This window comes from Argiope bruennichi, chromosome 2 (assembly GCF_947563725.1).
Source record: "Argiope bruennichi chromosome 2, qqArgBrue1.1, whole genome shotgun sequence".
Lineage (NCBI taxonomy): Eukaryota > Metazoa > Arthropoda > Arachnida > Araneae > Araneidae > Argiope > Argiope bruennichi.
The window spans coordinates 105,445,957-105,463,235 of record NC_079152.1 but is presented as its reverse complement, the minus strand read 5'-3'; the positions used below and the strand labels follow the sequence as shown (position 1 = coordinate 105,463,235).

General features: G+C 25.8%; 1 protein-coding gene across 1 annotated transcript in view; it reads left to right on the top strand.

Moving 5' to 3' along the window:
* The window catches only part of LOC129962067 (uncharacterized), a 367,795-nt gene that overhangs the window by 248,308 nt on the left and 102,208 nt on the right, over positions 1 to 17,279 (top strand). The gene's annotated exons all lie outside the window — the stretch shown is intronic.

Here is a 17,279-nt window from a genome sequence, read left to right as displayed (position 1 = left end):
TTTTATTCGAAAGTTATGAGGTACGGAAACCCCGACAATAAATAATGAACACCCTGTATATGTGTTATTGTAAAATGCTTGATAAAGTTATTATTCATTATTGTAAATACATATTGATATTTCTTATTTTTTTTCTCTGAAGAATATATTAAGAAAATACTGCAATCTTAAAAAATAAAAAATGAATGCCAACATTTTAATGAGGTTCATACTAATGAGCATTATCGAGTTACAAAATACTATTTTGAAATTTTTTTTCTATCCATGTGTATGCGAATAAATTGACTAAAATTTCAATGGGATTCATTGGTATAATTTGATTTGGGGCATGATTATTATTGAAAATTTGTATCTGTTATGGGTCTAATTGGTATGCTATTTGAGAAACATGTTCCTTCTATAAAAAAAGTTATAGATTTCTTTTTAGCGACTATGAAGTCGCACAAAAAAATATTACTATATTTTCAAAAATGTTTTTGAAATGGGTTTATTCATTAACACTGAATGAATACTTAAGAGCATTTTAACATTTATATTTATTTTCATGAACGATGTCAGTAGTGAACAAGAAAAAAAATTGAGTACTATTTTTTTTTTGTTGTTGTTGAAATAAAATCAGTGAAAATGAACACAATTTTTTTTTCTTTTCTTTTTATATTGAGATAAGATATTCAAAATTTTGGAATATTGGGCTATGGAAATTCATACTTTAGAAAAACATAAAATAATAATGAATTTTAATAAATAATTTTAATGATTTGAATATAGATTGATTATTTTTGTACTTATTAATTTATTTCAAAATTAATTCGTATTAATAATTTTTCTTAATTTTTTGCTCTTTCTACAATTTTATTTTGACTATGGCTTGTATTTTTATATTAATTATCGTTTTCTTCCATATCATACTAAATTAATTAATAAATATGCTCTACAATTATGAATGTTAAGCTAGTAAAAATAAGTAATTTTGTGACTAATATTAAATGCCTACATTATCAGAATTATTTTTCTTTTGAATCAAATATTGAATATAAGTGAATCTTATTACAAGGTAAAAAGGGAATTCATAATGACTGGTATTGTTATGTTTTTAAAAAAGTATTTTAAAGAATTTTTTTACATTATGTAAATTAACATGCAGAATTATTATTTCTAATATTTATCATTAATTATATAAATAATATAATATATGGAATTAAAACATCTATGTATTATATTATTTATATAATATTTCCATCTTACAAATCTTCTTGATAATTTTACAAAATTCAACTTATTCACATATTATCCAATTATCTGGATATTAAAAAAATGAATTTTTTTATGACAACTTTTTGAGATACATTTCTTTTAATATTAAGATATGTAGGCAAAAAAGGGAATAAGTAATACTGATTTATGACCTTAAAAATTATAAATTATTATATATGTTCCTTTAATTTTTAATTATAAAGAGAAATATAAACAGAAATTTGACGGCACTTTTTTTAATTTGGTTTTCTTTGCTTTACTAATTATATATATATATATATTTCTAATTTTGCGATACTTCTTTTTCGTTCTAAGCCATCCTGTTTACACTTTTGTTCTTTTTTTGTGTTTTTTGACTAATAAATCACGGTTTTATATTTTAAAAAGCTAATTTTACTTTCTTTAATTTCTTGAACACCCGCAAGTTTAAAATTTATTTAATGATGTTTCTGATGCTACACCCCATGAAGGTCTTAAAAGAATTCTTAGTATTTAAAACGGCTTTTCAAAAATTACTCAATTTTTAAAATTAAAAAAAATTACATGTTAATATATCGTCAAAAAGCCTCCTTTTAAATTAATTCTAATTAATATATTACTTTGCAGTTTGATGTTTAATAAAATGAAAAATTTTTAAATGCATTATCTCCCGAAAATTAATATTTACAAAGAGGAAGATGTATCTTTTTTTCCTTTTTTGGCTGAAAGTGATTTAACTATAAGCTTTACAAACATGATTTTTTCGAATAGCTTACAATGTAATCAAGAGAGATGCTTGTGCAAATTTTCTTACATTAAAAAGCATTTTATCTGAAATTAATAAATTCTTTTTAAATTTCGACTTTTCTGATTAATGTACTGTATTAAAGTAAAATTTAGGTCTAATAAAGGGGATTTTATAAAATATAATGAATGATTATTTTGAAATAAGTAATTTCCTAGAAATATAAAGAGCAAAAATGATTTTTAAAATGTATATTTGTAGTAACGCGACTCTCACTTATACAAATAAAACAGGATTAAAGTTTAATTAATGTGAAATACTATAATAAATGATTTTACAATAAATTATTTTCATGTTAAGTCTTACAGTAATAGAATGGGTTTTTTCATTTCCACAGCAGCAATTATGTTGTATAAAAGACTTTTTCTTTCAGATTTAATTAAAATCATAAAATTCCTTTAATTACCTAAAGGGTTTACATAAAATAAGCAATTTTTTCTTGCTCAGAATAAGAAGCAAATATTATACAGAAACATATTTGAAATTTCTGTTGAATAATCTCTATTTTTTCTTCATTTAGTAAGAATAAACTTTCATTCTCAAATAATGAGTGCTTTTTCACTTTCAAAGCATGAAGTAAAATTATTTATTTACATTCTTAATACAAATTAGGTATTTAATTTCATACATTTTCAACAGAAAGAAATAAAAATTTATCTTAATAAATTGTTAGGGGACTGTAGATTTGTATCAAATAGGAATAAAATCATATATTTTAACGAAGATGATAAGTATTATACAATTTATAAAGATGATAATAATTGCTTTGATTTTCTTGAAATGAAACGATGGAGTTCGAGCCTAACAGTTCGGAACAACAAATTTATTTCAGTATGTAGACGGATCAAAATGCTTGGTGGAAAGGCAAAATTACTTTTTTTAAAAACATTTTCAACAGTTTTTCTTCTAATCACATTTTATAAATAATATTTTAAAATGCAAAGGAGAGGAGAATTACTTGTTTTGGTTGGAATATATTTCAATCATCATATTGATTCTTTATGGATTGATCATTCCTTCCGGACTCGACGATTTTCCATGCAAGCATTACTCTTACCTATCTTCTGATGATGATAAAAATTATCATTTTATTGCCAATTATTTGAAAGTTTTAAATTGTTTGGATTGCATTTATTGGGAAACAAGGATTTGGAGTAATATTGAGAATTTTGAGGTTATTTTCTTAAAGTGGTGGCCTACTCCTTGTTTAACAGGATGATAGGTTGTTGGGAAGACGAAGGGGCAGGTCGGAGGTTGACCACTTTATGGTTGGGGCTAACCGCCTCAAAGTGAATGTTAGTTAGGTGAATCGGTCGGTGTTATTGACGATTTATGTTAAAGACAGCAGTCAGCAACAACAAATCATGTTAGTACTGTTTCATTCAGCGGTGTATGGTAGCTGGGTAGTTGGCTGTATACAAAAAAAAGCATATCCTTCGAATTGAGATCCTTGATCGACATGCCAGAAGATACGCTGCAGATTTTTAAAATGAATTCATCCTAAAGAAAGATAATGCTTGACATCTCCGAGTTGTCATTGTCATCTCTTAGTCGAAGATGTCATGAGGATTAAGAAGCGAATATATTCCGTTCAATATCTAGATTTAAGACCGACACAATGGGAAGGCAGGTGGTGGTTTCAAATACTCACTTGAGGTTGTCATAAGGGATTTCTCCATGAATACAGTAAGTATTTCACCTTGAGTGGTTTTTGCTTCCTTATTGAACAACTTTTTTGAAAATATGGAATATTGATACCTTCAAAGAATTACAGTTACAGGAGGACACATTTTAATATTTTTCATAATTTACTTCTTTACTTTGTTAGTAATTGTTTTCTATGTCTTTTTCCACAAAACTGGCTTTTGTAAAATGAAGTGACAATTTAATTCTGAAGTATAACTATTTTATGAATAATATTTTTCAATTTTCACATTTTTATGTCTATGTGTTTACAAATCAGACCCAAAAATCAGGCTTAGCTTTGAAAATTGAAGGCCATTGTATATTTAAAAAAATTCTTCTGGCTACACCATTGAAACCAAAAACATTTTTAAAAATTAAAAATTAGACCTGCAGACAGTTGCATATAATTATAGGGATTTTTACCATTCTGTAATTCTATAAAAATATTGCAGAAATCTGTTCGTAAAATTGGTATTAATATCTCTTCCTTTTTTTTTTTGCAAACTGCAAAACAGCTACATTTTTACAAATAAAATAATAATAATAATAATATATAAGATAATAGCGGTTAAAATAAAACATTTAAAATCATCGTTTATTGGTCCTCGACATTTAGAGAAAATCGATAAGCCTTTTTTTTCTGTCCAGACGTGATTTTATACCCAACAAAGTATCTTAACTCGGCACCATCCCTGGAATTTTGTCACCCCACGATTTTATGAACAGTGAGTACTTTGCGCAAGAAGGAGGATTAGGCGGCGGAATCTTTTGTTAAAATGACGGGATCACGTACCAAAGATTGACTCTTGCCAACTTTCTCCTCCATTTCGAGGGGAAGGGCCAGAGGGGCCGAGAAGGGGCCCTCGTAAAATCCGGTCTCTGGTGTCGTAAAAGGAAATAGAGGCCCCATTAAGAGAGCCTCTTCCGACTCCTAAATTCCTATTGAATCTCCTCGAGTCATAGGAAGTTGTATTCTCCAGTCCAGCCGTCGGGCGTGAAAAATAAATGAAAGAAAGGAACGTTTTTATGTTCATGCCGGTATTAAGGAGTTTTTTATTCTCCCTTTATGATAGGAGGCATAAATTTCTGAATGCGAATCAGAGAGCAAGATCCTAAATTTTTACCTGCCACTTAAATGAAGAATTACATAAAAAGTTACAAGAGTAATAATAAAATGTAGAGAAATAATACTGATTGTTATAAAAAATATTATGGAAAGAATTATGGGATTACTTCCATGGGGCTGGTGAAACTGTTTTGGTTTTTGAAACCGTTTTTCTCAGATTTTTTAAAAAAAATGACGATTTCAGAAATTATGAAACATTTATAGAAAGAAATCAGTTCTTCGTTCAGATTAGAAATGTTATTTTTTAAAATGTTAAAAAATATATGTGAAGTTAGCATATAATTTTTAGCTGCAATTTTGGTATTACTTATTTTGAAATGAATTTGAGAAAGCCAGCATCGATCTACTTTTTGTTTTGTATAGAGAAACATAAGAACTGAAAATCATGAGGGTTGAAATAATGTACTGTATTTTTTAACAATTTAAAAGAATTATAGATAATAATATAAAATCAAGATTAGAATGCAAGTTTATTTTACAAAATGAATAAGAAAAATAACTATCATGTTTCTTACTACACAAAGATTGTTGACCAACATTCTAGCTTGCTTAAAAATTATCTCAATGATTAACTTTTCATTGTTTACTCCTTTTTTTCTAGTTTCTAAAATAAAGAAATGATAGAACGAAAATTAAATCATGATTAAAACCAATTTTAGATGCACATTGACGAACAAGGAATCAAGTAACAATATGCGAAATTGTTGATAGCCATAAAATGCTTTACATTAATTGCTAATAAATAATAATACTTTACATTAAATGCTAATAAATAATACTATACTCTGGAATCAATGTCGATGTTTCTCAGAAATATAATGGGGAATGATGAAATCTTTGAAGACGTGGTTGCATTGAAATAGTATATCCCCTTGAAGCAATGATGAAATATAAGCATGTATTCCTTTACGATTATTAGTTTTTAGTAATTTTGAAATTTTCTGAATCCTAATCGTCATATTTATGAAAAACAAAGCAAAAATATCGAATCCAAAAAGAATTTTACACACCTTAGATGTATATGGATATAGACAGATAGGTGTATTAAAGAAAGATTAAATTATTGAGCAAATTTAGGATTGAAAAAAAAACATAATCACTTATTATAATGGAAAATAAAAATAAAAACGCTATATAGGGCTATTTTTTACTAAATGAAAGTATAAAAATATTTTATACAATGTCGTATACTTATAATTGACTCAACGTAAAAATTTAAAACACACATTGTATACTCTGAAAAAAAAATTAAAATTATTTAGAAAAAATCCTTAACTGAAAAAAATTGAAAAATATTTACGTAACAAAAACCTGAATGACATGAAATAAACCTGTAATTAATAATGCCTAACGTCTATTTTTTTAGAATTAAATAATTAAAAATAATTCTTGTGAAAAGTAAAAAAAAAGAAAAAAATCTACTCTGTCCTCCCTGTAAATTTGTTAAAGACGTTCTGCATGCAGAAATTCTGATAATTGACAAAAAAGAGAAAAAAAAAAGAGAGAGAGAGAGAGAGATGTTTACTATTTTCCCAAAAAAAATCAGTTTCAATTATATGAAATTATACGAATAGAAAGTCACATGGAAATAAAATATATTTCTTAGATAACATCTTTTCAATTGGAAATTATTCTCACCAGCGATATTCGATAATTAAAGTTAGTAAAATAATATATTTTATCCATCTTATTAATTCCTGTATAATGCGAATTAAAATTGCATTGTGAATGTACAATTTTATTCAACTTTTGTAAAACAAATATAACACTTGAAAGTTTTATGACCAAATTTTATTTTCTATTTTTTTACTAACCATTTGCATGATATATGTAAAATATATTATTGCCCTCTGGATAAATAAACCCACACGTAAATTAAAGTTTGTTTTGTTTATAAAAAATTGATATTCTTAGAAAAATTGGAACGAATGAAAATAGACGCATTTTTCCCTAATAGATAGTGTTAAAAATGGCTAAAATGCATTAATCATGATAATAAATGAAAATGATGTATCAATGAGTTGGCAAATGCTAATTAAATATATCTATTTTATTGTTGTTTTGAAAATTTCAACTAGATAATTATGCAAGAATCAGCAATATCTTTCTCTTGATGAATTAATTAAAATATGTCAATGTAATTTATACAAGTTTTAAGATTATTTATTTTTATGGTTATAATTTTCAATACCTAGAAAAAATATACTCTCCTTTCGTGAAGTGAAACAAAAATTACCATCATTTAATATTAATTGTTGCGGAACAAAGTCAAGCAATTCTAGAGGACTGAAGTGTATAAACATGTATAGAGCGAATGCAAATTAATTCCAAGCGTATATTATATATTTACCATTACCATAATGCTCACGAGTCAATAGCAGTCAGAGATGAGGAGGGAATGTTGCTGCCATCAGACTGCCTTCAGTATTCAGTGAATGGAATGTTGGTTGAACTAATAACCTTAGTTTAGTAAGCCTATTTGCTGCGTTAATATCTATTAAGATAGCAATTATGCAACCATCAAAGGCTTTAGACGCTGCTGTTCCTTTGTAGATCAGCTTAAAGCAGTTATAGTACTCGTATCGATATTGCATTTCTTATAATAATTAAAATCAATTTCTGTAAGTAATTGCTATGTGCTTTAATGTGATGAAGTTTATAAGGGCAAAATATCTGCAAATTAAGACTTTTTCAATTAGATCTTCCTGTTTCCACTTACTGTGCCGGTGTGGTTGGTTACCAAATAGGGACAAATATGACTTGTCTTATGCAATGGATGAAGCCGAAAAAATTGCATATCATCACAGTAAGATTGTGTATTAACTTATGTGATCTAATATTCATCAAGAAAATAAGAAAATTGCTAACTTTCCTTTCTGATGGATTATTATGAATGATAAATGAAATTAATAATTTGAAGGTGAACTGAAGACTAGTTAATTTTAGTTTAGTTATATTAACTTACCGTTTTAAAACAACACTTGGTCTATTTTGGGACATACCTCGTAAATTTAAACCACGGACAGATGATGAGGAACTTCTACACTAAACCAGAGGGAGAACGTTTAGTTCCGGCAGAATTAACGCGCACCTGACCCGCTTCCACTATGGTTCTTCGATGGATGCGGGTCTCGAAACTGAAACCCTCAGGTTCTGAAGCCGGCCACCAAGCCACCGCAGTCCTTGACAAATTGTTAAAGATGAGCATTTATTGAATTCTTGTGCAATCGTATTATAAAAACCAAATATATAGAAACAAACGTTTGCAGAATTTTCATAAAAATGTATTTGAGTGCTATCGTTTCAGAATAATTAAACTACGGCGAAAATTGTTGACAAAAGAGTAGAATTAATATCAGGCAATTTTCATAGATACGTTTGTAGTTTAGTTATATTGAGATATGTTTGTTGATGCAATGCTAGTAATAAGTAAGTTAGTTGTTACAATGATAGGATTATATTGAGAGGAAATTCGTAATTAAAAGCACCTGTCACGCGAGGCGAATGATACTTGATATGACAATCATCTGCTCAAAATTCCACCTCACACTAACGGATTTTAATTTTGAGAGAGATGAAATGTTAAAAGCATGCGTTTAGTCGCAATATGTATTTTTTTTTTTAATAATCATCCTTACAAATGAAATATTTTCTGATATTATGTCAATATTAATATTGTGTTCGTGAAAGCACGATTTCTCATTTTGTTCCCAAATAAAGAGTTCACTTTTTGAAAGGAACTTTTCATCACTGTTTGTAAGCAAAATATGTCAACAGAATTTCATATTTTGAAAGGCAACTTTCACCAGATTTTGATTAATTTCATAAAAATATACAGAATATAGTGATTTTTTTTTTTTTACTTTCAGCAAACATGTTGTTGATATTACAGTATTTTTCCGGGTATTCTAGATAATGATGTAGTTTTTGAGATATTGAAGAAGAGTTGTTTACATACAAAAAAGGCCAGCACTATATAAAAAAAAAGAAATAAAGATAAAAAGCACAAAGTATTTTTGTCTGACCCATTTATGTTCTAAAGAAATCAAAGAAACCTGATATTTTGTAACTCAAATTTTTAAAAAAATGAAAAGAAAAAAGAATTTTCATATTTCATGAATTGTTTCGGAACTGACAAAATAAAGCGAATAAAATCTTGCTAAAGGCAGAAGCAGAAAGATTTATCTTTCCCAATATGCAGAGTTAAACGTAAAATATCAGATTTTAGTGCACTGTTTTTCAAGCATAAATCTTGAGTCCAACGGTTTGGAAATACTCATTCTGGTATTTCAGCATAATTGAACAATAAGAAAAAGTAGCGAGACCAAGAAAAACCGATTTTATGCACCCGAAAAATAACACACAAATGAATGTAAAGCGGCAGTATCGAATTTCTCAAATCTAAAAAGAAATGACCCCCCAGCCCATATAGCTAGAGATAAGCATATTTTAAAAGCAGTTCTTTCGTTCTTCTTTTATCTATGCTTTTATTCTTTTTAGCTTCTCCAGTGTTTATTTCGTTATTTTTTATTGAACAAACATATGATTACCTGAGGTTATCTTAAAAAATTGCCGGGGTTTTACGTATTTATAGAGTTGAAGTATTCTCCATAAAAAAAGTAATTCAATAATTTTTCTTCAAACATTTTGTGAGTTATTAGGTAAAAAATCAATTTTTTTTGATAATTGAAATATTCTTTTTACTAAATTATAATATATAGAATATGAATTTTATAATTATATTTCATTTACTTGTTATGACTGGCTTTATAATGGTTTAATGATATATTTCTGATAATTCCATTTTTTTCTACTTTTTATTTTAAAGGGAACTGTTTTCCTACAAAACTTTTAAGCCCATTAATTTCAATCACGAATTATAATCCTATATTATTTTGAAACCCATTTTAGAGTTGTTTGTTTTTTCTGCTTATGAAATCCATACGCAGCAACTGTCTTTATTATATTGCTCTCATACCAATCTGTATAAATTTATTGTGCCTATAAGATTGGTACAATAACATGGTATGTCCTGATTTTTTCATTATAAGGATTTTCTACTTAATGTCATTGCATTTTTGATTTGCAGTTTTTCTATATGCGAATTAAGATAAACATGAAAGCATTTCGTCCTTTCTATAATTCTAATATTTATATAATAACTAACATTTTTCAAATTAGATATGTTGAATTGATTACCCTATCTAAGTGATCGAAAATTTACTATCTTAAAATCAGTTTGAAGAAACTGTTACATAAAAATGTGGTACTTCGTATATATTAAATAAACTGATGAAAATTTGATTTTTGTACAATAAGAATCTTTGAAATTAAATACATTGAATGCTACCTTTTAATTCATTTCAGATTATGAATAGACTTAAAATATTCTTATAAGTAGTTTACTAATCGCACTAACTAGTCCATTATTATGTTTAGAATTTAAATTATCGAAATCTTCCCATTTGTAATCTATAAAAAATATTTTAAAGATGTTTAATTAATAAATAATGTCAATAAAAATGTTTATGCTTACAAAAAATTAAGTTTTTTAAAAATTTAAAACAATTATTATGATAGATAATAATAAAATATATGATGTATAATAGTATTTTCCAAAGGAAGAATATTGAAGTTATTCAATATAGGTACAAAGAGGTTTTTTTTTTTATATTTATCTTATATTATACAATGATGCTAAATGATATGGGGTAAATACTGTTTGTGAAATACTTATAAAATTTCCAAAATGAAATTGAGAATTTGAAAAATAAATATCACTCTTATAATATTTTTTTTGTTTATGGATTATAATTTAAAACAAAAAGATGTTGTAAAAAAATGAAATTTTGGTTATTATTTTAGGATAGAGTAAATGGATAAAATATGATGTATAAATGTAAAGATTAAAAGGTGTAGATAAAGAAGCTTTAACATTTATAGGGATATATTGGCCATTATAGGTAAAATTCTCGAAGTTTTATTAATTTACCGAGATCAATAAGCTGTTATATATTCACAATGCTTATCAATCTGATTAATTTGCATTGTACTAGATACAAAAGTTTATCGCCTTCGCTAACATTGTGCCCTTTCATGCAGGATAAAACTATAACGATATTAATATATTTTAAAGCATATTAAACCAATGCTTAAAACATAATTATTTAGTAACATTAGTATATTAATACACAAAAAGATATTATGCATAGCCTTGTAGGGTACTATTACATGTTTTTTGCTAATGCTTAAATTTCTCTTCATTCTAAGATAAAAATTTTAAGTACATGATACCAACTTTCAGGAGACAACATAGGATTTAAGAAAAATATTATTTCTATTTATTAATTTATTTTTAATTACTGCATTGATTATTTAGTAAAGAATTAAAGTAAAAAAGTATAATAAATTAGAGGGGCATATAACATCTACAACATATAAAGAAGAATGAAATGAAATAATATATAATAAAGTAATTATTAAAGAAAATGAAAAAAAGCTTACAATTTGAATACCTAAAGTAAAATAAACTGTAGAAAGAATAAGAAAACGAATATATTATTCTCCAAGAATATATATATATATATATATATATATATATATATATATATATATATATATATATATATATATATATATATATATATATATATATATATATATATATATATATATATATATATATATATATATATATATATATATATATATATATATATATATATATATATATATAAATATATATATATATATAACCAATCTAAAGTAAGAAAAAGTTTGAAAACGAAACTAAAATGAAAACGAAACAAAACAGTTTCGAAATCGCAACTAAAATTTATTACCTATTTAAACTAAAACCAAAAAGGAACTTCATAGTATTTAGAGAGCGCAATTGCAGCTACTTCTAAAACACAGATGAATTGATACAAAAGTATTAGAATCAAGTTAATAGGAAAAACAAAAATCAAATAAAAATTAAACCAAAAAAATTATTAAAAAATATTAAAAAAGAATCCGGCTTGAAGACTTTTTTCGGGTCACGAGGAATCATTATTAGGCTTATGTCTGTATGTCCTCACAGAAAAAATCCCTTTATTTGAATCCCTGCCTGAGGGTGACCCTTGAAAAAGTCTTCAGGCCGGATTCTTTTTTAATATTTTTTAATAATTTTTTTGGTTTAATTTTTATTTGATTTTTGTTTTTCCTATTAACTTGATTCTAATACTTTTGTATATATATATATATATATATATATATATAATATTCAAAATTGTAAATTATAATTTAATAATGTCAACATACGTAGGATAAACGTGAAAAAAGTCTGTATTTTGAATGAATAAAAGAACAAACATATAATATAAATTTATGCAGAAATGGGGCTATCTAAAATTTGTTTTTGGTGTAATTTATTGGTTTTTGCAACCTATATATCACATTTTTTTGCTTATCTAATATATATTTCCAGAACAGTAAATCATGATTTAATATTAGAAATCAAAGAAATTTTGTCACTTTTTTACCATGTTTGAATTTACTACTTTAAATTTTGTTTTTATATCTTCCTTATGAATAACTTAGTTTATTTCTTACTCTCTGAAAGAACAATAATCATTCTATTTCCATTTGTATTCTCAGGACGTACGATCGGTATTCCACATAAATTACTTTTTTGGTCAGCGGGAGTAATAAAAATGATAAATAGAATCTTTCTAGATTTTAAAGCGAACGTTCAATAAATCTTTAACGATAGGCTGCAGCCTTCTCTTAAAACAAAAAAAAAAAAAAAAAAAAAAAACTTTTTTAAAAAAATTCTACTGTAAATGTTCGACGAGAAAATGTTCTTTCTTCTATTTTGACAGATTTAAATAATATTAGGAGGATTTTCAAGTGAACTATTGACATGAAATTTCATTTATTTGCAAATCGCGTTATATTAATATCACATTAAATTATGAAAGGTAATATATTTCGGATTAAATAACTAAAGGCATTTTTCAAATACTAATTTATTTAAGTAAGTACGTTTATTTAAGTACGTTTTATTTTAGAAGCTAAAAATATTTTCTCACCTTGATTTGAAAATAGGATTTTCAAATCAAGGAATTTATGGAAAGCTATTTCTGGTTGGAGATTTTTTGCAACCATTCTGAGTCGATTGTTTATGTATTTACAAAATCAAAATGAGTTTTAAAGAAGTTTTAATTATTTAAAATTTTGTTTTACTTTCTGATGTTCTTAGTAAGAATCTATTTGATTTTTTCATTCGGAATTTTTGTATTGATAAACTTTTTAGACAATGCAAAAAATAAATGCTTTTAATCCGTTTTTTATTCAAAAACTCTTATCAGTGTGTTAAATAGTGTTATCAAATGCATAAATCTTTTATCGCTTGATTCATTTATATAATCCGATTTTAAAAATACATTTGCTGTTTCAAAATAATTTAACTAAAATGTTAAATTAATTTTATGTTCAATTTCAATTTTTTTATATAACATTCTTTCATTTCTATTAGATTTTGCCTTTCCTCACAGTTGCGTGTATACACATTAGCCCACTATGGAAAAAAATGCCATCAGACCTGATATTTATTCGATTGTTTTCAATAAAGTGTTTCCAAAATTGTTTCAATAATCGTTTTTCAATTGTTTTCAAAATAAATCAATTATTAATATTATTTAATGTAAACATTTAGACTTAAGGCAAAAAGTTGATTTTATTCTTTTGCATAAAGTGTATCAAAATCATGCAAATTTTAAGCAAATAATTTAAACTTAGTATCAACTATGTTTAAATATTCTAATATCTACTGCAATTTATGTTTTGAAAACTATAAGACCTTGATAATAATGAGATTAGACGTCCGGAAGTATCTACAGTATTCAATATTCTGAATAGTAAGTTTTATTACAAATATACATTAATCATTGCATAGAATAGAAGACTTAATCTAACATAATGTCATTTTTGTACTGTATAATTTTTCTCCTTAAAAAAAAATTGAATTCGATGATGGTTTGGATGTACAAAATCTGAAAATAACCCATTACATTGCTGAAAAAACCCAGCAAAATTAGTTGAAAAGCGATTTTAAATATAATTTTCTATATTCATCATTATTTTATACTTCGTTTTCTTTTTAATTTCGGATTTAGTTATCATGACAAATTACTTCAATTAAGCTATTAGGCATAAACAACATAAAATGCAAATAAGAAAAAAGATGTATCATTACAATTCTTTTCTACGTTGTCACCAAGTTCACTGATGCATTTATCAGTCTGAAAATACAACGTGCTTAAAATATACACGATATGTACTGTTATAACTACCTGCTGGAAGATGTTTTGAGATTAACTAACTAAAAGATAATCCTGTTCTTAAAATCGTTTTTGCACATTGAACGTCATTTGGGAGAAAACTGAAAGTAGTTACTTGTAATCAAACAAGGTTGTGGAGAGAGAGGGTTCTATAAATTTTGTCAACAATCATATTGAAACGATTAACTATAACTATTAATCTTCTGAAAAGTAAATAATTTGTTCTAGAATTATTTCTTTTGGAGCAATTGTTCTTGTAATATTTTAAATATTGACATTCGCACATTGCATTCTTTTCTTAAGCTCATGTATGATTCAATTAATAACGCAACATTTTACGTCAATGAACAAATTTGATTTCGTTTAAAATTAAATGGGTATTTTTCTTTTAGCAGCAGCTTTAATTAAAAATTTTAATAACAACAGTTTAATTAGATAATAAATTATATAAAATATATAAAACTATTTACTGTAATTAAAGACTGAATAAATTTCTATATATTCCTGAGAATATTTTGGTATCAGTTTTTTGTTACTATCATGAAAGAGAAAACCCTGATGAAATTACTCAAACTATGTGAGTAGAAAGCAAGAAAAGAAATTACTAGAATACTATGTGCCCTATTAAGGCAGAGTCGGTAGATAGGATGAAGTACGTGCTCTTCCTTACAAGTACTCTGCAATTTTACTCTACGCCTTGAGCCTGTAGTCTAACAATATAAAGGAACTAAACCTTTTGTAATTAGTCTAATCGAAGAAAGCATAGATGTGTTCCAGCAATTCCAAATGAATTTGAAAGTTAAAATTAGCTTTCCATCTAGTGAGGCGATTTTCCAGATCATATGCTCTTTCAGAATTTGAATATCTTTATATTTGATACCCTATATATATATATATATATATATATATATATATATATATATATATATATATATATATATATATATATATATATATATATATATATATATATATATATATATATATATATATAATTCATTTAGTTTTATTTGTCCCCATTTTTCTGAAGTATTTCAGAATTTTTATGAATATTTCTTACTGAATGTATAGTAATTTTTAAAAAGCGAAAAAATAATTTATAGATTTAAAAAATAATATATTAATATTAAATACATCGAAATTAGATAAAGAATCACAAACTCAATAGGAAATTCATTCATCGCCTAAAAACCATGTAGTTATAAACAATTTCAATAGTATAAAATTATTTTTTAATAATGGAAAATAATTAAGAATAAAAAAAAAAATAGCGATATCAAAAATGGCTGTCTGGGAGATTGGAACTATGGTTTGGGAATTTATAGATGTGTAATCTGAGCCAGAACTTTTTAATACCCTGTGCTCGATGTATTTAAATATTTAAAGAGGGAATTACAAACTGGAAGTTGTAAACAAGTTGGAACCGGAAATAAATCAAAATAGTATGATAAGTTGCTTGCAGTCAGCAAATGTTAATGATATTCTTAACCTTATAAAATGCTATTGGCTCTATTGAAAAAAAAACTAAAAAAAAAAACTCTAGATTTGCCACCTGAAAACGAAACATGAGAAAAAAGATTTTGTTCAGCTTCAAAAATTATTTAACACTGTCTCGTCAAAAACTAACAAAATTTAATACACAGACAAAGTTAATAAGTAAAAGTGTTTCTTGAAGATTAGCTAACTTATTTTAAATCAGAACATGCCAAAAAAAACCCAATTAACTGTTTAAAACGGACCGCATATTCACAATCCATCACTATTCGTTTCGGTTTGGCACTAACTGTAAGAATGTAATAGAGCCGATTATAAAAATCACACTTAGCGAACATTCTGATTATATATTTTAAAACTCTCTATTTAAAGTGCCACTATTACAAGTAGCCGCAAGCTCCTACACACGCCAAAAAATGTTTAAAAAATTCATTTAGCTGCATTTATTTATACAGTTGTGAATTAACTTCTTCATGGATTTCGGACACATTATAAGATCTATATTTAATTATATATCAGTTGATATATAGGACCGAATATATTCTATTGCTTATCAGAATAAAAATTGAGAATGAGATTTTTATTTTTGACATAGAAAGAATAGGCATAGAAATCTTCATGTAATATTTTAATCCATCTGTAATATACTAAAATTTATACCTCGGAGTTAGTTTTCAATCGAATTTTCTATTTTTATTCAATTAGAGAACAATAATTAAAAATATAACTTGCTTCATATTCATTAATTTAGTAATAAACAAGAAACAGAAGAATAAAAGTAAATTAGCATTTTGAATTACTTGTTACATCACTTTTACTAATATCTTATATGTGAAAATTTTTTGAGATGAATTAAATCATTCAATTCAAAAATCAGTTTGAAATCTTGAAAATTCTTATTTAATATAATTTTTCCACAATATTTTACCTTTCTATTTATTTTCTGGATTTCTTTCTAATGATTAACGTCATTGAATCAAATTATATTTATAGTTGATATATGAATTTTGTGGCTAAATATCTATTTTAATATTAATTTGCATGTTCAATACTAATTTCTAGGGACGCTTTGGGCATCATGTTGATCTGGTAAATGCTAACAATGGAGTTTTCAAGTATCATTCCAGTTGTCGTGAATAGAAATTTAGTATTAGTATCTGAGACAATATTAGTATTAGTATCTAGACATATCTATCAGATATGTCGTCAATACCCTCAGCTGATTATTCCAAACATTCCTCTTGTGATTTTAAAATAGGATTGTAACATTATCGATCAATCACTTGTTAATGTCATGCCTTTCCTATAGGATGTATAAAAGCCTTTTGTTGAAAGGCCTGGCAATATAAGTAATAAATTGTAAAAATCAGGTAAACTAAAATTTTCCTCCAGAAATATAAGAATTTTTTTCTTTTAAATTTCTCAGCTCTATGAAAGAATATTCGAAACTATGATATTCTAGTAAAATAATTTTCAGTTGAATTTGTCACTTTGTGTCAAAAATAAAATATGGATGATAAATTGCTTCAACTTTTCTATTTCCGTTTGAACAAGATTTTTCTTTTTTTATTGAATTTTAACTTATAGTAAGCATACCAATGCAACATTATTC